Source organism: Conger conger, chromosome 4, assembly GCF_963514075.1.
Source record: "Conger conger chromosome 4, fConCon1.1, whole genome shotgun sequence".
Classification (NCBI taxonomy): Eukaryota; Metazoa; Chordata; class Actinopteri; order Anguilliformes; family Congridae; genus Conger; species Conger conger.
The window spans coordinates 59554481-59579001 of record NC_083763.1 but is presented as its reverse complement, the minus strand read 5'-3'; the positions used below and the strand labels follow the sequence as shown (position 1 = coordinate 59579001).

Genomic DNA, 24521 nt, shown 5'->3' with positions numbered 1-24521 from the left:
TGCGGGTTGTAAACAGTGAGCTTGGGAAGGGGGGCGCTGAATTTTTTTTAACAATCTGGCATCGCAATTTTGTGGTTTTATTATGTCACAGTTTTTTTAATATAAATATAATTACCAAAAATAAATCTTGATTTCACTTTTGATCCACCAACCTCACTTTTCTGTAAGGTCAGTAAGAAGCCCTGTGAGACGGGTGCGTGGGGGTTGGACCCAAAATGCACGACTCAGAAACAATAGTAATATAAAGACCCCTCAGGGCTTTATTCGGGACGAATCCCAGGGGAGTAGTCAACACAAGCAAAGTCCATACACGTAGATCCAGCCAAACAAAAAGTAAACAAACAAAAAGCACGGTGCCGAGGGAAGAGGCAAATTCGTAGTCGGTAAACGTGCAGGGAGGTCCGGTAGCAGGAGAGCTGTCAGCGGGGCTGAAGTACAGGCGGACGGCAGGCAGAGTCGTAGTCGAGGGCGATGCGGAAGTCGAAACCATAAAACAATCAGCGAGGCAAAAGTACAAAGACGGTAGGCGAGGACGTGGTCAAAAACAAGCGGTGGTCAACAAAACAGAAATCAATAAACTATGGTCGGTAAACAGGCTTGGATCGTAACGTGTAATCAATAATAGAAATGCTCAAGAGTTGCTTTGGAGTACAAGAGGCAGACAATTTCGCGAAGAACAGTTGCGCGACTGGGCTATAAATGCGGGTGTAGACAAGTGTAGACAATTAGTTAGAGCGTAGCAAGGAAATGGAAAACAGGTGCGATGGATGACAAGTTTAACAAGGAGATTAGTAATCGTTAGTAATAAACCTATCCTGCCCTAGCATTAGTAAATTAGTAAATGACATGCACGAGAAACGTAAGGTAACATGAACACATGATTAGTCTTGTTAGTTTCTACCCAATCCTGATCTAGCGTTAGTCGTTTTAGTAAATAGACAAATGGAAATAATTAGGGAGTGAATGACAGAACGAGAGAGAGAGAGAGAGAGAAAAGGCGGAACGCAAGGTTTGCGGAAAAACATGTAAAAGTGTATGCATAACAACGACCAGTTAACGTAACAATAAACATGCATCGAAACATAACACAAAGCGAAACTAAGACGATAATCACTCAACATAACCAGGTAATATAATCGTAACGAAACATAACTAGACATGACGAGAAAATAAATCGTAACAAGAAATAAACTAAACAACATGACGAACCTAGACTAACATAATACATGATAAGACACTACGTGACTAAGACAACATGAATAAACATAAAACATGGCGAGACAGACCTGAAACGTGACACCCTGGCTGTAACAACATTCAGTAAGTCTTACAACTATGCACACACTATACTGTACTCCCCGTAAATTATTTCAGATGAATTTATCCCAAAAGTGAATTATGCTGCTATTATTCATATTGTTTGGGAATGTGTGGCAGCTTCATTATTTTGGAGTATAGTTGCTAGAAGAATGTCTGTAGTGTTGGCGGCCGCTGTTCCATATTCCCCTGTAATTTTGTTATTAAATGATTACTGGGTTGAAACTGACCATCAGGCAGTGTCAGTGGTTATCGGCTGCGGAAGTGTGTCCATAAACACTAGATGTAGTCTTACCCTTTAATTTCTAAAGTCCAGTCATTTTTGACCAGGAACACCACAGGTATAGAAAAGTTAAATAAAATACCTACATTTTTATGAAAATTGTCACATTTTATTTTGTGTGTTGTCCTGTGTGGACAAAGTCATGGAGCCTTAAGAAATTACCCTAATCATATTAAATTAACGACATTTTTCAGAGAGAGAACTTTTAAATCGGTCAAATTCGACCGGAACACAACAGGAGGGTTAATAAAATTATTATCGCTATTTTTCTGAAAGAAGCAATCAAGACACGGATCATAAAATGTTATTTCTAGATGTTCATCCGTTGCTTATTCTTATATCAACATTATCTGGCCCATTTTAACTGATGACCTAATTTACCTGACTTCACCCTTCAGTTTTGCCACTAAATACTGTGACACAAGATCACAGAAAAGCACCATATGATGGGTAGTGGAGAGCGGACAATTTCAAGTTTCTTGAGGGGATATCATAGCGCAGCTGCGACACATCAGTAGGTCACTGTCGAGTGTTTATATTTTTTCATTATTTTCCCCAGATAGCAAGATAGCAAGTATCTCTGGGCCAGATATGCGCCGAATATGACCCAAAGTCAGGCGGAACTGGTGCAGATCCAGATCGGAGTCGCTTGCTATCTGGGTTGCACCCTTTCAGTGCTGTTGGAGTGGCAAATTTAGCTGCGTGTGGCAAATTTTACATTTGGTTTTATTTTCTTGTATCTGATTTTAGTAACGTTTTAGTAGCAATATTAAAAATGCAAAGTTAACGTTTAGAAGTCACACCTCTCAAGAGATAATTTGAGACACACCATGCCATCTTTGCGGGGAACAGCTTGCCCTTGCCTGTCAAACCTGATAATATAGCTACGGACCAAAAGTTGACACTGTTGCAGAATTGGGTGGGAAGAACCCGTTTCCTTTTTTCAACAATTCCAAGCATTTTCAGTGCAGAGCCATGCAAACATTCTACTGCATTCTTCCCACATGCACATACGTAGTCATATGCTAAAATAAAACATGTGCTTTTAAAGAATACAGTCGGCTAGCTCACTACATTTAGTCGCAGTAATGAGGATATCGAAGGTTAACCAACAGAGACATGAGATTGCATTACGAGCGATGCATTAGTTCAATGCAAACTCGTGGGTAATCAAACCCAACCCTACCTGCTGGCACAAGCAACGGATGCGAGGATTCCACTGAGGATGCTCAACACCAGTGGTAAAACTGTTTTCACATACCTTAAATGGCAAAACTGGTGCAACCGACAGGAAAACGCTCCTTCTTTAAGGTGAATTATGTTATCTAGGTGAAACCCATCTAACACTTAAGGACTGAAGTAAAATAGTCAAAAGTTGTAGTCTACATGAAAGGAGAGAGTGAACACAACATCGCTTTCATTCGCTTTTCTCTAGATACGTGAATTCAAGCTGCGTCATTTACAACTCCGTTTATATTTACAACTTCGCTTAAGCTTGATGTCGTTTAATGTTAGCAACGTTGCAGTAAGGCGCTCAGTCACTGTAACCAACGGTTGCTAGCTCCTATATTCTGATCAGCTAGCTACAAGTAGACCAGAAGGGATAGTTTAACCAGAAAGGACCAAATCAGGCAGACCCGTTGTAAAATCAGTTTCCGGGGATAGAGGAAAGAGGAAGGAAACCCTCAAGACTCCAATAATAATTATTTAGATTTCTAGTGCCTAAACAATTGAGGCTATTTCATGTTGTTGCTTTTTTCTTGCTTTCTTATTCAATCGCTACCCCACTGTGAATCTATCGGACAACATGCCACTAAAGAAAAATTTGGTGTAATATTTTAGGTGGTGCACAGATTACAACATTGGTGGTGTATTTCATTTATTGCTGTTAATTCCAGGAAAACAAATCAACAATTTGCATGGAGTCCAAATTCATTCTACAAATGTAGTTGACCAGTAGACAACATTTAGATATCAAAGAATACAGTAAACATACAATGGAAGGTGAAAATATAACCCCTGTATATACAGTACAGTTTTTAAACCTAAAAAGTTCAACAAATACAACTGGCAGGTTCATATAGTTTTTCATACACACCAATACAAAGATCTCTCTACTTTCTTCAATACAAGCAGAAATTATTCATACTACTTCAGCAGTTGAAAGCTCTCAGATTAAAACTACTCTTCAACATTTCAACTTAAAGCAACCAATAATAATAAATAAATAAATAAGTTGTATTATTATAAAAATCTGTGCACACTCATGAGTGTTTAACATGTATGTGTATACATTGCACATACCCACCCATGACAGATAAATCAAAACCATTTATTCCGCAAGGACTTGGCAGAAAAAATGGCTTGCAAACCCCATCATCTTCAGTTGAACGATAGACAACCCAAGATTCAATGTTATTATCTCATTCATGTTTTGATTTTGTTTCAAATTTGGTTGTATATCATTTGGAGTGTTTCCACCAATTTTTGCATGTACATATGTACACAAACACACATAATGCAGTCAAATATCAATGCAATGAAGTTCTCCATGAAAGTTTCTTCCATCATGGCTAGTACAGGCAGGTCAAAATGCTTATAGACAGAGATCTACCTCAAGGAGCTACTGAATGCCTTCTGCGAATCCCTTGGCATCTCCACTGGCTGCGAGCTAGGTGGTGGCTGAAATTGGCACCACCTGGTGGCCAAAACCTGCAGTGCATCATTTCCAAAATACTGATTAGACCGCAACAGAATGTCAATGTGTCTCCCGCTCTGTCCATTCTGCGTCAGTGCACTTAGGGACTTCAGAACTCCTGGTTGCTATAGTGCATGTTGCCAAATAAAAGCAGCGTTTAACTTAATGAAATGACAGACCTGATGATTAATAGTGTCTTAGCACGCATTTCACATTGTATCAAGTGGCAAATGCTTCTGAATTACCCTTTTTCAAAATAGAAAGATACTGCCGAATTCCATAAGTTTATTAAATCAAAATAATACATTGTACATTCAAAACACTGTGCCAGGAAGAAAAAAAACAATGTCAGCATTACATACATGTTTCTGTTTGCATTTATTTTCCTTGCTGTACAACAAAAAATGAAACCAAAATAAGAAGGAAGCATACATATTCTTTAGTGTAAAAAAGGCTGTAATGATACGTCTGCACACCATGTAACTCATTCAAGGAAAATAATGGTTTAATGTTAGATGGTCCACCTTGTACAAGGTGTACAAGGCACCTTGAATGCCTTGCTGTTCAATGTAAACCACCTTTCCATATGACAATAGTACTTATCTACCGGCCACCCAAACTTAAACCAAATTCTGTCTTCATCTCCGAAATCCACGACCTTCTCACAACACTCTGCACCTCATCCTCAAACATAATAATCCTCGGAGACGCCAACATCCATGTTGACAACCCCTCCTGCCCCTTTGCATCTGAATTCCTGCAACTCATCGACTCCCTCAACCTCTCACAACAGGTCCATGTCTCCACACACAGGTAGGGCCACACACTGGATTTGGTCATCACTGACACCGCCCCGGTCAGCAATCTGGTCGCCTATGAAATGGGCGTGTCCGACCACAAGGTAATTTCCTTCATCCTGCCATTTCCCCCCTCCCACACTAAACCCAAACGTCAAATTCATTTTAGAAGCCTAAAAAACATTAACCCCTCAACCTTCTCTCCTCTGCCACCCATTCATCAGCCACTGAATCAGTGGCATTCTACAACTCATCCCTGAGCAGTCTCCTGGACACCCATGCCCCACTACAAACTCGATCCGTTACCTTCTCTCGTTCAGCTCCATGGTTCACCAGCGAGCTACGAAAAATGAAGACGGCTGGGCGTGTCCTTGAGCGGCGTCATATTGCCTCTGGACTAACGGTCCACAAACTGGCCTACAGGGACCATCAAAAGGCCTATTCAAAGGCACTCAGTGAGACACGGGCTAACTTCTTCTCTAACATCATTAACAACACCCCTGGCAACTCAAAACAGCTCTTCTCAACCATAGACCACTTCTTAAAACCACAAACCCCCACAAACAGAGCAGCCACAATAGAACAGTGTAACAAATTCCTTGCGTTCTTCAGAACAAAAGTTGAAAACATTCGTTCCTCCCTCTCCGCCCCCCCTTCTTCTTCATCCGGGCCGACTGTTAGCCCACAGCCTGGGCCTTCCCAGCCTCTCTGCTGTTTTTCTCCCACCACGCAGCAAGAGGTTGAGGACACCATCGGCCGAATGAAGCCTTCCACCTGCTTCTTGGACCCCCTTCCCACAGCCCTGGTCAAACTGCACATCAAAGCCATAAGCCCCTTGATCACAGAAGCCATTAACCACTCCCTACAGTCCGGCCACGTCCCACCAGCTCTGAAAATGGCCATTATCACTCCCCTTCTCAAAAAACCCACCCTAGACCCGGAACTTCATGCAAACTACAGACCCATCTCCAACCTCCCGTTCCTCTCCAAGGTCCTGGAGAAAATAGTCGCCACCCAGCTACAACATCACCTGAACAGCAATAACCTTGCCGAAAAATTTCAGTCCGGTTTCCGCTCCGCCCACAGCACTGAAACAGCACTGGTCAGGGTCACCAACGACCTTCTCATGGCAGCTGATGCTGGCTCTCCTTCCCTCCTCATCCTCCTGGATCTCACAGCCGCTTTTGATACCGTCGATCACACCATCCTCCTACACCGCCTTCACTCCACCATTGGACTCCGCAATACCATTGGACTGGTTCAAATCATACCTCTCCGAAAGAACCGAGTGCATCTCCTTGGGAGGTGCTAAATCCCAGACCCAGCCTGTCACCTGTGGTGTCCCCCAAGGATCTGTACTCGGCCCCACCCTATTCACACTGTACATGCTTCCCCTCGGCCGTGTCATCAGCAGGCATGGATTGGCTTTCCATTGCTATGCTGATGACACACAGCTCTACATTAAACTGGACCCATCATCAGCACAGTCACCCTCATCCACACTCACCATCTGCCTGGAGGAGATCAAGGCGTGGATGAAACAACACTTCCTGCAGTTGAACAGTGGCAAAACAGAAGCCATCCTCATCGGCACCCCACACCAGGTCAACTCATCCCCCATTACATGCATCACCTTTTCTGGCCAGGCTATCCCACTGTCATCGGTCATCACCAACCTGGGTGTCAGAATGGACCCCCACCTCAACTACGAGGCCCACATCAAACACCTCTGTAAAACATCCTTCTTCCACCTCAAAAACATAGCCAAACTCCGCCCCACCCTGTCTCTGCAGGATGCTGAAAAATTAGTCCACGCCTTCGTCTCCTCCAGGCTCGACTACTGCAACGCACTTCTCATCGGGATTCCAAGCAAGAGCCTTCAAAAGCTTCAATACATCCAGAACAGTGCTGCTAGGATCCTGATGAGAGTGCGCAAACATGATCACATCACTCCCATCCTCCACTCACTACACTGGCTCCCCATCTCCTCCCGTACAGAATTTAAAATCTCCCTGCTGACCTACCAATGCGTCGATGGCAACGCACCCCCCTACCTCAAGGAGCTGGTCAAGACTCAGCCCCCCACCCGCAGTCTCCGCTCATCAAACACTTACCTCCTCAAACCCACCAGGACTAAGCTGGTCACTATGGGAGGCCGGGCCTTCTGTTCTGTCGCCCCTGAACTGTGGAATGCCCTCCCTGCCCACCTAAGAGCACCACAGTCAGTCGACTCTTTCAAGAGCGGTCTTAAGACCCACCTATTTGGAAGAGCCTACCCACATTTTTAGTTTTAGTGATGATGATGTCTGGATACTACTGTTTTATTTTGCTGTTTTTAGTTATTTTTATTTTTATTTGTATTCTCTGATGTTTTTGACTCCTGTAGCACTTTGAGATTCTCGAATGGAAAGTGCATTATAAATTAAATCCATTATTATTATTATTATTATTACAGTCCAACTCAAACCTCTGGTCAGAGACTTAACACTCCTGACCTCTACTGGTTTGGAATGGTACACACTGGATATAATAGCAATGCAAAGGCATTGGAGAGTCTATAATGGTTGGCATTTATAATGAATCCCATTTAAACCCTCCTTATATCCAAGATAAAATAATTACCTAGCTTCCATACTGTAAAGAGATTTTTTTTACATTTTAAGAAATAAGTTAGTAAACATGAGGCGATGTCTCTCGCCAGTGTTCAGTGCAAAAAATACCAAAAGCCACAGCAAAACACCTCAGTGGAGACGAGAGATTCTCCCTCAACTACGACTGGGGAAGTATCAGGCACAATTATTCAGATTTGCCAGACCCTCAAGCACATTTAAAAATGTGAAACAGGACACGGGGGGGGGAGTCTCTGGAAATGTAATTGTTTTGCAGAATAAGAGAACGCTGCAGTGGTCTTCTGTCCCTTCAGTCAGCATTGTCAAGCGCTTCAGAAGAGTGAGGGGTAACATACTTCAGCCGAAAGCCACCTGAAAGACACACAGAGGAGGGCATCACTGCACGTGTTACAGGAGGAGACAAGGAAAAGAAAGGAAATAAAACAACACTACAACCACCATGGCCTCTACTTCACTGGCAGCAGATACTGTTGGGTGGGAAGAACCAGTTTCCATTATCTAGAAATTAAGAGCATTTGCAGTGCATTTTTTTAACCAACTGGCCAAATAGGCTATTGTTTTCGACTGCGCAGCAAAAATGCAAACCTGATACACCTGCAGATTCCTACACAGTCAAGCATGTTTCGTGGCATTTTTTCTCTTTTGTAATCTTTTGTCCCGTTCTTTATATCCAGATGGAAAATGTGTTGCATCATTAAAGGTTTATATTGTTATGTTTCTCCACCTTGCATATGACATGGAAGAGATGTTGATGAAAGCCACAGAAATAGAAAGGTAAAATAATGTTTACTTCTACAAAGAAATTACACCTGGTAAAAGTACTGATGATTTTAATGGCAATCTTGTGCCGAATTAAAATTTCTACAGCAAAGGCATGCGAGCAATCAAAATTGAAGACTGAGCTGGTCAAGCTGGACATTATCTGGTCTAGTAGACTATGAGCTGGTCAACCAGCATGGCCAAATAGCTGTCTAGCTGGGTATGAGCTGGTCAACCAGTGAGTGCTAGTGGCCTGACTAGCTACCAGCTAATAGCTGTTTCAAAACAGTTTGAGCTGGTCAAACCATGTTGAGCTGGGGGCTGGTCAGCTAGCTTGAGCTGTTTTTTTCAACGGGGTCTTTAGACCAAGTAATTTACACACATAGGCCTGTGCTAACAAAAAAATGTGCTTTTAAACAATGCAATAGGCTAGCCAACTGCATTTATTTACAGACAATAGTAAGAATATGAAGAGGTTAACCAACAGAGCTATCATTTAGGATTACATTACAGGCAATGTCCCCTTTCTCTGTGTTAGTTCAATGCAAAATTGTGATGCCAAAATAATAACCCCTTGTTTAACATAGCCATCATGCTAAATCAGTCACAGAAGTCAATCGAGAGCCTAGAAGAGTGTGTTGCCAGTCTAGGATGGAGTGTAGTCATCCTAGGAGGGTGGGTTGCCAGGCTAGGTTGCTAGTCGAGACGAGTGAGTTGGCAGCCTAGGCGAGTCATTAGCCAGGTGCGTATATACACTGGTTCTCATTTGCACCTGCTGGGTCATCAGTGGCTATACTGTCATTGGCTTAGTGTCATAAGTAAGTAGCCGCCTTCAAACTCTCATACATCTGATTTTTGGCACAAATCAAGCACCATAGTGAAAAATAATGGGACGCACCTATAGTGTCCAGTGTTCATATACTACGAGGAAGAGAAATTTAAGATAAGTATACAAAATTGCATGAGGCCCATTGACCTTAGCTGAGAGCCACCTGCAGCTCTTTGGGTGTTCTTCAATGATATTTTTTTACTTCTTGCATTTGTTGCTGTGCCCTTGAAAAATATTCAGCAGGCTGGCCATACCTGGGAAGGTTCACCAATGTTTCAAGTGTTCTCCATTTCAAGATAATGGCTCTCAGGGTGGCTTGGTGGAGTCCCAGAGCTTTAGAGTGGCATAGACTTCACTTGAGCCCAATAGAGATGCTGTGGCAGGACTATAAACTGTTTATGCTTGAAAACCTACCAACTGGTCTGAATTAAAGCAGTTCTGCAAAGAACAGTGGGTGAAAATTCCTCCACGGCGATGTGACTGATATTAAAATATAGGAAACAGGTTTTGTTATTTCTGCTGAAGGTGCCAGTTATTTAGGGGGTGGGGGTAAACAAATAAAAGAATACAAGTTTTGAATTTTGTGGGCAGTGGGTGGGCCCAGCTGGAAACCAGACACAGGAGTCAGCAATATTCAGAAAAAAATCAATCTTTTTTTGGGGGTTTTGCTGATAGCGCCCCCCCTCAGGGCAAGGGTAGGGAAAAACAGGAGAAAATAAAAGGGCCATTCAGGCAAAAATAACTTGGGGTCTTCCCAGAGCGGGGTATTCTTCAGGGCCTCCTTCCTCCTTCCCTCCTGGGTCGCGTCAGGGCTGGGGAAAGCACAAAGGGACAGGGTAATTTGAAGGCGCTTTATTATCCTCACATGTCCGTTGGTAAAGGTGGGGTCTCCCTTAGGATCAATCCTCCGGGTCAGTACGGCAGACAGTCAGTACGGCAGACAGTCCTTCCTCTCTCTACCTTCCTCAGAATAGGCGCCGACTGACTTCGTTTGCAGCCCCAACCGCACCTTAAATATCTCCTCTGCTCATCAGAGAAAAAGGCAGCAGCTGAGTCAGTGTTCATGGGGGTTCACTCACGTGCGCTGTCCACGGTCCTGGTCTGCAGGTAGAGGGATTGCTCTCCAGGGTGCTGATCTCCCCATCACCTCTCTGGGAAAATAGACACCTTCGTGTACCTCTCCTAAGGCATAACGTAGGCGTGGCTGCATTGCCCGGGTCCCTCTGGGGTTTTCCACCCACGTGGCGCAACATGCAGGAGCAGGGGCGCCACAATTTACTTGTGCAATAGTACATTTTGTCAAGAGATTTGAAACCATGCAGTGTGACCAACATGCAATAATAGAGAAAGGGGGAAATTTCACCTGACCATGACTTTGGGGAGCACTGTACATAATAATCCTTCACCATTGCTCACATAAATCATTTTGTCATATGAATGTTGTCTGCTTGAATTCATGTAAATGCTTAATGGTCACTCCGATGGCAAACTCGACTTCATCTCTGTCCCTGAAGAGGTGCTTTTATATGAAAACAAGCAGCTGGCAACTGAACATTTCAGAAGAGAAAGTGCTAATCTATGCCCCTCCCAAATTGGCTGTAGAGTTTGCAGCATGATCGTCTCTGCATCATTGTCAAGCATATGGAGACATTCAATTGTGGATTTCTATGAATCATGTGGCACATAATTAGTCATAGATTTAGCCAGATATGGAGACTTTTTTCTTGGAATGACTTTCACACAAAAAAATCTGATTGACTAGGCACCAGCATTCTGCAAGTACCAGCAGTGCATGAAATGTACTCCTCTGATGCAATGACTGAGCAGCTAAGTGAAAAAAGGAACTAACAAAGAAGGCTTTTGTACACTTATTTTCACAAATGAGAAATCTGATCTTAGTTATTGCTAGTTGTTTTTTGTAATTTTAGTGTTGAGTAAAATATAATGAACAGAAAGGAAACCTTTTGTCTTAAGCCAGGATTTATCTTCAAAGACGATACAATGGACATGAATGAAAACAATGCACTGCAGCAGGATTGTCTAAGCTCTGAGAAGCAGATAACAATGAGATATTATTTTAAGGCAAACAGCATTGCAGAGCTATTTAACATGCAGACAGTCATTCTTTAGACTACTGCTTATAACTGGAAACTGCAGAGTTTAAGACTTCAAGGGGAGCAGAAACGGCCATAGAAGAAGATGCTCTGAGTGGGGTTGTGTCTGATGAAGAACAGGAAGGGATGGTCTGCGATGAACTGATCTGGGGGTGGCCTGGCACATCCAAGCATCATGATGGCAGCAGTGGCAGCAGCAGCCTCTGTGCCCTCCTCGTTCACCCCCACAAAGACCTTGTGCACCACTTTGGACACCACCAGGTCATTGCTGGGAGACATGCCAGAGAAATCGCTTTTGGACACATCGAAGGCATCCTTCATCTCCATATTGACCAGAATATCTTTCAGGTCATAGCTCTCTTCCATCTTGAACTTGGGCACAGCCAAAAGTAACCGAATAGATTCCATCTTCTCAGGCTGTGTCCACTCGATGAGCTTGTTGTACGTGAGCTCCCTTTCCAACTGCAGGAGAAAAGAAGCCATTAATCCAGTTGAGAGTGGTGGATTTCTGAAAGCTTGTTCACTCCTTACCACATATTATCACACATTCTTATACTCTGACAAGTTTGAAACTACTGGGTATTGCCTCAATTCCCTTGTAGGCATCATTATAATTGAATTATACACCGAAATCTGTCTTACCCTCTCAAGCCCTGTGGAGTCATCCTCAATCTCACTAGGCAGAATAATGAGTGTGCTCAGCTCTTTACCAATGTAAGGCATCTCCAGAATCTGACAATTGACCTCAAACCAACGTCAAACCAAAGTTGCCTGTCTGTCCCATCATCTAAACTGGCTTACTTTCATTCTGAAAATTGAAGACGTTAAAGATCATTCAAATATATGTTTCAATCCATGTACAATATTAAAGCGGTGATATACTCACGCTATTACAGAAATATGTTGTGCTTACTGTAAGTGGGTACCCGGCAGGGGTTTTTAAAACCTCCTTTAATTTAGACAAATTATACAAAACATACAATTTCACCAGGGGTGCCCAAACCTTTGCATACCACTGCAAAAAGTAAATTTCTAAAATTGGAAAATAAAGCAGAAATTATCATTCAACTGTCATGGAGACAACGTTTCACTTCAAGACAAAGTTGGATCAGTGACCTAACTACAAACGAGGAGAGTAATCATGCTCTGGAGTCCCATCTTTTGCAAACTGATGTCAAGAAATGACAAAAGTGTGACTGAACAGCACAGAGGATAAAAGCCTTCCCCGCATTAGAGTAGGCAACAGTTCACAATTATTTTGCAGTAATGGAGTAATCTGGAAACTGAGTAAGCATGTTAGCTCATTCAATTTGAATAGCTGCTCATATGTGTCTCTCCCTTTGAATTTCTTGTCCCAATCAGCCTTAAAATAGATAGCATTCACCAACACCAGACTGGTCATATTGTCAACAGCCCCTTTCGACAGCAGGTTCTTGATTTTATCTACAAGAAAGCACAATAAAGCGGAAATATATAGATGGGATGGTGTCACACAAGTACATTAATTAAGATACCCAGCGACAGATATAATGCAGTATGTCTTGAATAATGCAGATGCGATTCATCGTCAACACCTACAAAATGCAGAACATAAAGTTTAACAACAAAGAAAGGCATCAGGTGCCAAATATGTTGTAAAAAACAATACTTCATAAAATATACGTGAAGTCAATGTTTAGAGTATTACAAAACATGAACTACATGTCAAGCAACTATGAAGATATTTTAGTCTAGAACATCGTTCATACAATGATTTTATGACATTATTGGAAGACGCTCTTATCCAGAGCGACAAACAGTTGATTAAACTCAGGAGACAATCCTCCCTGGAACAATGTAGGGTTAAGGGCCTTGCTCAAGGGCCCAATGGCTGTGTGGATCTTACTGTATCTACACCGGGATTAGAACCACCGACCTTGCATGTCCCAGTCATTTACCTTCACCACTACGCTACAGGCGGCCACGATGATTGATTGTTGCTGGAAGGCACTGGTTCTTCAATGTTTTAATATCAGGACCCAAATTAGAGGTTTTGTGCCTTTCAGGCCTTCCAATGTACTAGCACAGTCTAGTGGACTATAGACCCATTCCAGGACCCACTTTGCAGCCAGCACTCCTGCAACCAATTTTCAGTTTCAAGTCAGTTTAAAAAGCACTGCTGTAAAGCATTCACAATTATAATCATTTATCAGAGGCCAAACAATGGAAACCAATAACCGCAAGCAGCTGTCCACTTCTTGATCATTTCAGTGGAATACGTAGGACAGAGGATCTGCAGATTTCAAATGAAAGTCTCCTGAACCTGTAGATGTGTCTGTAACTGCAGTTATCTTGAGTCTGCTTCTCCACCCAACTGTTAATCCTCACCCTTTCATCCTCTGCTTTTGATTTGAAGTCAACAGTCTCCAGCTCTGCCTGTGTCCTGAATGTATTTCTACAGATTTACAAAGACAGTGAATGCTTAGCTGTGTCTGGCTTTCACCGAAAAATTGATTATTTCCAAAGGAATATATCAAGTTCTTATCAATGTTTGGGAGAAAATCATCCATCCATCCATCCATCCATTATCTTAACCTGCTTATCCTGAACAGGGTTGCAGGTGGCATGGAGCCTATCCCAGCAAACATTGGGCTAAAGGCAGGAATACACCCTGGACAGGTCACCAGTCCATCACAGGACACACACACCATTCACTCACACACTCATACCCACAGGCGATTTAGACTCTCCAATCAGCCTAACCTGCATGTCTTTGGACTGTGGGAGGAAACCCACGCAAACACGGGGAGAACCTGCAAGCTTGCAAACCGGGATTCAGACCCAGGACCTCCTTGCTGTGAGGCGGCAGTGCTACCCACTGCACCATCCGGAATCAATTAATTTGAATTTTTTATCTTTGAATTGAGGTCAACATCTCAAAATTAAAATCACAATAAACATGGAGTATGAAATAAAATAGGGATTCAAAGCAGGAGCACACCAGTCACTGTGTCATGAATTATGTGTTCATATTAAAATCATCATGTCAAGTTTAAGGTCTTTTTGTTAATTCCTCCAACTGCCCAGCGCAGTCACTGGACTTTAAAAAGTACCAGGTCACTGCAATTAAGGTGATATCCATAGGATGTGCTGTAGACCAGAGAGCTGAGTTAGTCATCAGAGATAGATGGAGCAAGTCTTTGAAAACACCAGTCATTTCGTTTATATGAAGTTCAAGGAGTACAGATTACATAGTGTTAAAAGCAATCTGGAAGGCGTGGTCCAGGGTAGGGGCACAGAATAAAATTTTACAATCTGGTAAAAATGAAGAATGTATAAAAAGCATACTGGGCCTATGGCAGAGTCAAAAATATGATACAAAAAAACCATCTCCCATATGTTTGCATGTTTCTGTGAGGAAAAACAGCGTACCCTTTGAATGTTACATTGCCATGTACACACATGCGTGAACATGCATTATGAGAAAGAGAAAGAAAACAGATCACTTTGTCCATCTAGAAACAGAGACTAAAAGACTACATACAATGTAAATGTAAATGTAAATGTACATACAAGATGCAAAAATGAATTCACAGATCATTGAACAAACTGATAGATGTGTTTACAATGAAAATAAATGAGAACATTTTGGGAAATATACCTTTTTTCCGACTTTCCGACAAGATGTTCCATTACATTTTAATTTTTGTTTTCATTGTCTAATTTACACAAGGTATTATGGGTGTTTGAAATACACGTGCAGGAAGAAAATGGTGCAAAACCGCTGTAGCCATTCATTTACGTTCCTTAAATGCATATAAACTCACCAAGCACTTTATTAGGTATTTATTGAGCTTATTTTTTAGACTTCTACTGCTGTAGCCTATCCACTTAGAGTCATGATGCATTGTGTGTTCAGACATGCTCTTCTGCATACCACTGTTGTAATGTGTGGTTATTTGCATTACTGTCACCTTCCTGTCAGCTTTGACCAGTCTGGCCATTCTCCTCTGATGTCTCTCATTAATAATAAAAATGTTCCGAATACATTACATTACATTATTGGCATTTGGCAGACGCTCTTATCCAGAGCGACGTACAACAAAGTGCATACCCATAACCAGGGGTAAGTGCGCTGAAAGACCCTAGAGGGAAGTACAATTTCAATTGCTACCCGTACAACAAAGATAAGGACAAGGGCCTATTTAAAAAAAAAAAAATTATTATTTTTTTAAATCAACAAATAAACAAACAAACAACAAAGCAAAAGTGACCAAACTTAACTATCCAAATACTGCTTACCTAGCCAACCAAAAATACCGAAACACTACGAAAATCACAAAGACAACAATTCAGGTTCACAGGGAGGTAGGGAGGGATGGGGAGAGGTGCTGCTTGAAGAGGTGCGTCTTCAGTTTGCACAGATTCTACAGTTCTGACCTCAATGGGGAGTTCGTTCCACCACCGTGGAGCCAGAACAGACAGTAGTCGTGAGCGTGAGGTGGAGGTTCTGAGAGGGGGAGGTGCCAAGCGGCCTGTGGAGGCTGAACGAAGCGGTCTGGCAGGGGTGTAGGGTCTGATGATTTTTAAGCTGGGGAAGACCCCTTAACTGCTTGGAAGGCTAGCACCAATGTTTTGAATTTGATGCGAGCCATGACAGGCAGCCAGTGGAGGGAAGTAAGCAGGGGGGTGACGTGTGAGTATTTGGGAAGGTTGAAGACCAGATGAGCTGCTGCATTCTGGATAAGTTGGAGGGGTCTGATGGCGGATGCTGGGAGGCCAGCCAAGAGGGAATTGCAGTAGTCCAGGTGGGACAGAACCATCGCTTGGACCAGGAGCTGGGTCGAGTAGGGGGTGAGAAAGGGGCGGATTCTCCATATGTTGTATAGGAAGAACCTGCATGGCCGGGTCACCGCTGCAATGTTCTCGGAAAGGGACAGTCTGCTGTCCATCACCACGCCGAGGTTCCTTGCACTGGGTGATGGCGTGAGTGTGGTATCCCCGAGGGAAATGGAGAGATCCAGGTGGGGAGAGGTATTAGCAGGGATGCATATCATTTCAGTCTTGCCTGGGTTGAGCTTTGGATAGTGGTTGCCCATCCAGCTCTGGATGTCACTCAGGCAAGCAGAGAGCCGGGCAGAAACCTGTGTATCAGATGGTGGGAACGAGATGAAGAGTTGGGTATCATCCGCATAGCAGTGGTAGGATAGCCCATGTGCAGTGATCACAGGGCCAAGGGAATGAGTGTAAAGAGAAAAAAGAAGCGGGCCTAGGACTGAGCCCTGGGGAACTCCTGTGGCAAGGGGCCCAGGTGTCAATACTGTACCAGCCCAGGCAACCTGGAAGGAGCGACCAAATAGGTAAGATTCAATTCAGTCCAGGGCTGTGCCACAGATGCCCGTTGCTGACAGGGCGGACAGGAGGATGGAGTGATCCACAGTGTCGAAGGCAGCAGAGAGATCTAGAAGAATGAGGACAGAGGACAGGGAGGCTGCTCGTGCGGCATGGAGCGACTCACTGACGGAGAGGAGCGTGGTCTCTGTCGAGTGGCCCGATCTGAAGCCAGACTGATGGGGGACTAGCAGGTTGTTGTTAGAAAAGAAAGAAGAAAGTTGAGTAGAAGCAGCTCGTTCTATGGTTTTAGAAAGAAAAGGAAGAAGAGATACCGGGCGGTAGTTCTGGATGATGGAGGGATCCAGGGTAGGCTTTTTTAGCAACGGAGTGATGTGGGCCCTCTTGAAGGATGCAGGAAAACAGCCGGAAGACAGGGAGGAGTTGACAAGGGAGGTGACAAATGGGAGAATGTCAAGGGCACAGGTAGGGCGGTGAGAGAGCAGGAGTTGAGAAACATCAGAGTCTGTAAGGGGGGAGAAAGTGGAAAAAGAAGGGATGGGCCTAGAGGGGGGGAAGGGCACAGTGAGGGGGGCAGCGGTTATAAAGGATCTGCGGATGACTGTGACCTTCTCATCGAAAAAGTCAGCAAAGTCATCAGCAACGAAGGAGGACTGAGGTGGAGGAGGCGGTGCGTTGAGGAGAGAGGAGAAAATGGAGTTTCCGGGGGTTAGAAGTGGAGTTCTGAATTAGTGCTCAGTGAGTGGATATGGAGCACTCTCTTTTCAGCCCTAGTGCTGCATTACAATAATTGCAATATGTTTTAACTAAATGCTCACCTCCTTCAACTGAGGAATATAAAATAAACTATTGTTGATACTGTGCTAAAATTGCAAATAAATAAATCCAATCTTAAAAGTATGATCCATTTGGTCAGCATCAGTGAGTACAGGCTGGAGGCTTACAACACAGAAACTGTTACAGAGAACAGATCACAAATCACAGTGCAATTACTACCTGATTTCCACACTCAAAGTGTGTCATTCTCAACTCATCTGATCCTGCAATAATCAATTTTAACTTTGTCTTCTGTCCACTGTGCATACATTCCTTTACAAGTATGTGCATGTATTGGCAAATGTATTGGCAAATCTGTGCTATTCATCAACAAAACATTACCTCCACAAACTCGTAAGACTGCTCCCCATACGGGCGATTTGCCAGGCTCAGTGCTGTAGGGGTCCTCGCACGGGACTCCAAATTATGTAGGGTCCTCGCACGGGCCGCCAAATAACGCAGGGATTTTACTCTCTACGAAACCGGGGCGCCAGTTAAACGTTGTGTAGCAGTATAACTGCAAAAAGTAATCAGTCTCATAAAATTACTATTATCAGAAATATCTAACCACAAATTTAGTATTTTAATTAATAATTAAAGTAACCAATATTAATGATTAAACATACCGATAACCTGAAGGTTGGAAGTTCTTCGAAAGACTGCTTTAACTCGGCTCTCATGTCTATGTGATTCCAAAACGGACACCGGGGTTTAATAAAATATATTTATTAAACAAACATACAAACACATAACAGATAAACTAACGGGAAGTTAGTAAGGAAATTTAGTTGGGTAAATTAGTAGGTTACGTTAGGGCGTGTATGTGTGTGTGTGGGCGCGCGCGAGCGCGCGTGTCGCTTGAACAAAGGAAAGGTGGGAGTAGCTAGCTTGAGTAAGCTAGAGTTCTGGATATGGTAATGAGTTAGAGTTAGCTGTGAGATGGGACTACTTGAGTAGTTTTACTCTATATATGCGCAAAAGACGGCGAATCAATTCACGTACATATATATGTAGCTAACCAAACACATTTCAATAGTAGGATGGTAAATATAGAAACACAGATTCACGAAAACAGCTAAGACTAAACTAAACACTGGCTATGCCTGAATGTTTGTTCTCTTACTGAGTCCATACGCATTGGATCCAAAAGACGTGCTGTCCTTATGGGAGCCACGATGGTGCTGTGAATGCGTGTCCTGGAGAGATGCGCAGGCTGGGGCGTCTTAGCCGCGCGCTGTCGTCTGGTCCACTCGGTTGCTGGAAGGATGTTCGCTTGTCCCTTTTCCGGGTGGAAAAGTTCGTTGCTGTTGTTCGATGGTGAGCTTTGCAGGAGTAAACTGATGTAGCGTTCCGCGTACACCAGTTTCCACTCGCTATAGGCGACGAAGTTACCGCGAGGTAACTGGGTGTGTCCGTAGGCCTGGTAGTGCGCTGTGCAGCATTCAGCCTCTGTCCGAGTCTCGGAGCAGATGAGCTGAAGCGAATGGCCAAAAAGGGTGCGTCGAAGAGAAGAAGCAGAAGAGGCAGAAAAAGCAGAAGAGCCAGAAGAGAGATCCCAAGAACGTGTCTTGCTCTTATACGGGACCGTTTATTGCTCCCGCCATTACGGGATTGGCTGAACCAAGTTAGACGTCATTCGTGGTGGACGTCGCAGAATTTTCCTGTGGGAATGTGGAAGTTGTAGTCCCTACAGTGCATACGGGGCACCCTCTTTGTTGAGTTCAGACATCAGTTTGTTGAATCTAGCATGAATGTCATCATCAGCTTCATGAAGGGGAGACTGAAGACAGGCACAGACAAGCACTTTGTGACACAGATTTCCTTACAGAAATGCAAGTAAGGCATCTCATGCTTCAATTTCTTCTGATTAATTAATCTTTTTTTTTTGTGATCAACTTTTTATTGCTTTTTATAAACAAGGGGGGGCGGGTAGATGGTTACAAAGGTACAAGGTATTTGTAAAGTACATACATCCAAGGATGGGTGGAAAGAGAAAAAAAAATTTAAAGGAAATTAAAATACAAGATAACACGTTATCATATTATACAGGGGATTCTTGAATTTTACATAAAAATACATTCCATTTTTGTAGAGTGGATTTCTTGGCTTTGTTTAATCTAGCAGTGTGATATTCCATGTTCACAACATCCACCAAGTAGCTCTTCCAAAATGTCCTAGGTGGTATATGAGGGTTGATCCATAGTTGTAAAATAACTTTTTTTGGAAGCTGTGAAACCTGCCATCAGCATTTTCCTTTGGGTTACAGTATGTTCTAGGTCAGAGTCATCATTTAAGAGGCAGAGGTGTGGTGTTTTTTGAATATAGACACCCAGCAGTTTTGATAGTTCATTCACTACACACGTCCACAGACGTCCATGTGCACAAATGTGCCTGGTAGGATGATACATATATTACAAATGTAGTTCGAAGCTCGTTTCACTTGAAACCATCTAAAAGGAATTGCATATGCTCTGTGGATAGTTTTGTAGCGGATTAGCTGGTGGGCTAAATTTTTGGAGCTTTGAGATAGGTTAAGCCAGATAGTATCCCAGTCTAGATCTTGATTAAATGCGGACAGTTCCCTGTCCCATAATTTCTCTATGTATAAACATGAAGCAGATTTATGTACCAAGGCATTGTAAATGGAAGAGACTCTGCCTCATAAATTGTCAGAAGGCTTAACCCATTGCAACATTGGATGTTCTCTTGGTGGGCTGTCCCAGATTAATGAATCATTTTGATGATCCCATTAGAACTTTCTATTATAACAAAAAATATATATAATCTGAAAGAGCTTGTTTCCTGACAAGATAAATTGTCCTATCTTTATTGTCCTATTAATCAAAAAATAGAAATAAGATCTACATAGAATACTAAAGGGTCCTTTGTATTAAGGACACTTAAACCTGGTAACTTCAACAAGCCAAAGGAAGAAAAATTACCTCGGCGATAATGTAGCTCACCCAAAATCCATTGTTAACACAATTTACAGACATCCCTTGTGGTTAGTAAATTCAGCTGCAGTTACATGTTTTCTCGCCTTCAGCATCCCTGGTGGAAGCTGTCTTTTTACTTCTTGTTGTTGCAGTCCAGGAGCTTCACGTTTCTTCTCTTTTCTAAAGCGAAGCACCTATAGCATCATCAACATTTTAACACTGTGATGACATGCACGTAGACATCTTTAGTAGACACTGAAAATCAAACGACAGTGTGGCTATAATCCTGTGAACATCATATCAACCCTTGCGTCAACATACTCTTAACAAACTTTTTATTTCACTCTGGATTGACCATATTCATAGGGGAAAAAACTTGGCAAAAGAGAACATTTAACATTTGGAACACTGATGTGTTCATATACCTACATTATTATGGATAGTACTGTATTGTACTGGTGATTGCGATTCTATAAATTTATGTTGCTATTTGACCCTGCCTTGGCTTGGTCTCATATGTAAAAGAGGTTTTAATCTCAATGTGACTTCCTAGTCAAATAAAGGTTAATATATTTGAAACTGTATAAATCTGGCATATTTAAAAGCTCTCTTGGAGCAAGCTCCGACTGTACATGTACAGTCCCCTCCAAAAGTATTGGAACAGCATGTTCAATTCCTTTGTTTTTGCTATACACTGAAGACAATTGAGTTTGAGGTCGAAAGATGTACATGAGATGACATATCCGAGTTTCAGCTTTTAAGAGGGGAAATCATTGGGGATAGCATGTACAACTGTCCTGAAAAAGAAAAAAATCATTGGTGTATCATCAAATAGGTTGATCAAGGAAAACAGCAGCAGTTGAAAGAAACATTGTGAGAGCTGTGAAGAAAAACCCCAAAACATCAGTGAGTGACATCAAATCTCCACAGGGCAGGGGTGAAGGTATCTTAATCAACTGTTTGGAGAAGATCTAGAGAGCAGCAATATAAAGGCTATACTGCAAGATGCAAACAATTAATTGGTAGTAAGAATTGGTAGGCGACATTACAATTAGCAAAGAAGTACAGAAATGAGCCACAAAAGTTCTGGAACAAAGTTTTATGAACTGATGAGACCAAGATCTACCAAAATGATGGAAAGCCCAAAGTGTGGAGAAAGAATGGATCTGCTCATGATCCAAAACACACAAGCCCATCTTTGAAGCATGGTGGAGAAGGTGTCATGGCTAAGGCTTGCATGGCTGCTTCTGGAGTGAGCTCACTCATGATGGTTGCAGCAGGATGAATTCAGTAGTCTTCTTTATCATGTAGAAAGACAATAACCCAAAACACACTGCCAACACAACATTGGCCTTCATTCATTTTATCTTCTGAAGAGGAGATTGAAGGGAAAAACCACCCGAAACAAACAACAACTAAAACAGGCTGCATTAAAATCAAATACTGATGCAACAGTTTGGTGAGGTCAATGGGTCGCAGGCTTGATGCAGTTATTGCAAGCAAGGGAGATGGTACCAAATATTAAGTGTTATTTATTTTCATTTACTTAAATACTCCAATCCAATCTGCTCACCTAAAAATGGGCAGTCTGATACCAAAGGTTCTATGTTCTCAGTAGTTTAACACATCTAGGTGTAAATACCAGGAAATAAAAGCTGAAATCCTGAAATCTTGTCTTCCTGTTCATCTCAACCCCAAATGTATCCACAGTATTGCACAAACAAATGAATTGGCCTTGCTATTTCAATTCTTTTGGAGGGGACTGTATCTCAAATAGTACTGTGTAAAAATTATTGCACAATTATTGCACAGGACAAGAGCGGCCCAACCCTGAACACACCCATTTCATAACCAGATTTTTAGCATGTTGGAAGACTCCCCTTATGACTGTGTTGCAACATGCAGTCTAGCACGCAGCTGACTTTGACTTCCAGCTCAATAATATTTTAGTTCAATCTCATAGATTTACAAAGGTGTATAAAATAGCAAATAACTTGATATAAGAATATAAACCAGTCATATCGGAGAAATGGAATCAACTATCTTTACTGGCAAGTATTTTTACTGTATCGTGAACATGAACAACATTTAAAATTCACTGTCAGTCTTGTCAATGGAGCAAATGAGCTTGTCAATGCACTACTGCCACATTTATCTTAAAATGTATGCAGCCATGTTGGTGTGTCCCTCTCAGCTGTGAAGATTGCAGACTGGGGATGGCGGTGGTTGCTGCTGTGGTCGTGGGAATGCAGAATGGAATTTGTGAGTGCATCCACTTGGATTTTTATTTAACTTTCTTTACTTTGTTTGGCGTCCCCCTGAGATGGACTGCAAGACAACCGCCAATGCAGCCTACACCCAGCAATGGCCCAGCCGTGTCCTGTGTCATACTCTGCCCAAAAAAAATTATGGGAACACTTAATCATCACAGTGTAACACCAAGTCAGTTAAACTTGGTCAATCAAAATCAATATCAATCTGTTCATTTAGGAAGCACAAGTGATTGTGAATCAGTTTCACCTGCTTTGGTGAAAATGAAAGTGACAACAGGTGCAATGGAGATGCCAAAGCAAGACAACCCCCAAAAAGGTCATGGTTTTGCATGTGGTGGCCACAGACAATTGTGCTCACAGCCCAGCACCGTGCAGCTCGATTGGCATTCGTGAGAGACCACCAGAAATGGCAGGTCTGCCATTGGCGCCCTGTTCTCTTCACAGATGAGAGCAGGTTCACACTGAGTGCATGAAAGAGTCTGGAGACGCCATGGTGAACGTTATGCTGCCCGTAACATCATCCAGCATGACCGGTTTGGCAGTGATTCAGTGATGGTCTGGGGAGGCATATCCTTGGAGGGTCACACAGACCTCCATGTCATAGCCAACGGTACCCTGAACGCTGTGTTAGGTACAGGGATTAAAATCTTCAGACTGATTGTGAGACCTGAGGAGCATTACATTACATTACATTACATTAATGGCATTTGGCAGCCACTCTTATCGACATACAGTTGATTAGACGAAGCAGGACAGAATCCTTTGATTGTAAAAGAAATTATGAATCTCATTTGGCTTCATCAATAAAAGGGTTCCAAAATATTAGAAAACGGTTTTGAGTAGGGTGATCGGGTGATGAGCTGCTTCCACTTGACTGACACACCTTGAGCAGTGACTCTCCTCCCACTTTGGCGAGCAGTTAGTCTCAAAATTACCAGAGGCATCGGGATCACCTGGAAAATATTAAATCAATTGCAAACCAGCTCGAAACACGCCACATACTGGCAGGAAAATATAGCCCCTAGTGCATTCACTTATGTATTATCAGTGGTTTCACAGGCAACAAAACAGCTTCCATTGTCATCTTTCTCCTGACAAATTCGACAATTACATTTCCATGTGTGGGATCAATAAATTGTATTTCACCTCTCCATTAATCAACCTCTACATTTTTTTTTTATATATATAAATTTATTTCTGATTTTTCACTTTTTCTCCCAAGTTAGTAGCCAACTGTACCCCTTCTACTCCAATTAGTTAGTGTTAGATACACCATCCACATCCGGCTCGAGGGAGAACCGTCAAGCTGTCTCGTCTCACAATCACGACCGTGATTCCGAGGCATCCAAGGTGCTTATTGTGCGACAATCAGCGAACCCTGCCAAGTCCCTCCCTCTGGAGCCAATTATGCCACTCCGCGTGAGCCGGCCAAACTTTTGGCAGGACCGGGAATCGAACCTTGGTCCTCTAACAACTTAGAGGTTGTGCAAAATCAACCTCTAAGTTGATTAATGACAGATATGCAGGATTTGAATGCTATGGAAGGATTCTGATCCATGAGCAGGCCTGCTATGCCAGGGTAAACTGCCAGGTAGTCTGGTCTGGAAGCAGCAAGAGCTGAAAGTGCTGGGCGTGTTTTTAGGTACTTGAAAATAAACATGAAAATAAATTGGAAAGGTGTGAGTGAAAAGCTTGTGCGGAAATGTCTAGGTGGCTTCCTTCACAAGTATCTTTTAGA

General features: G+C 42.7%; 1 pseudogene; it reads right to left on the bottom strand.

Annotated features, from left to right (window-relative positions):
- Positions 1–11481: 11481 nt before the first annotated feature.
- On the bottom strand, positions 11482–20548 carry LOC133126666 (serpin B6-like; annotated as a pseudogene).
- Between the last annotated feature and the right edge of the window lie 3973 nt (positions 20549–24521).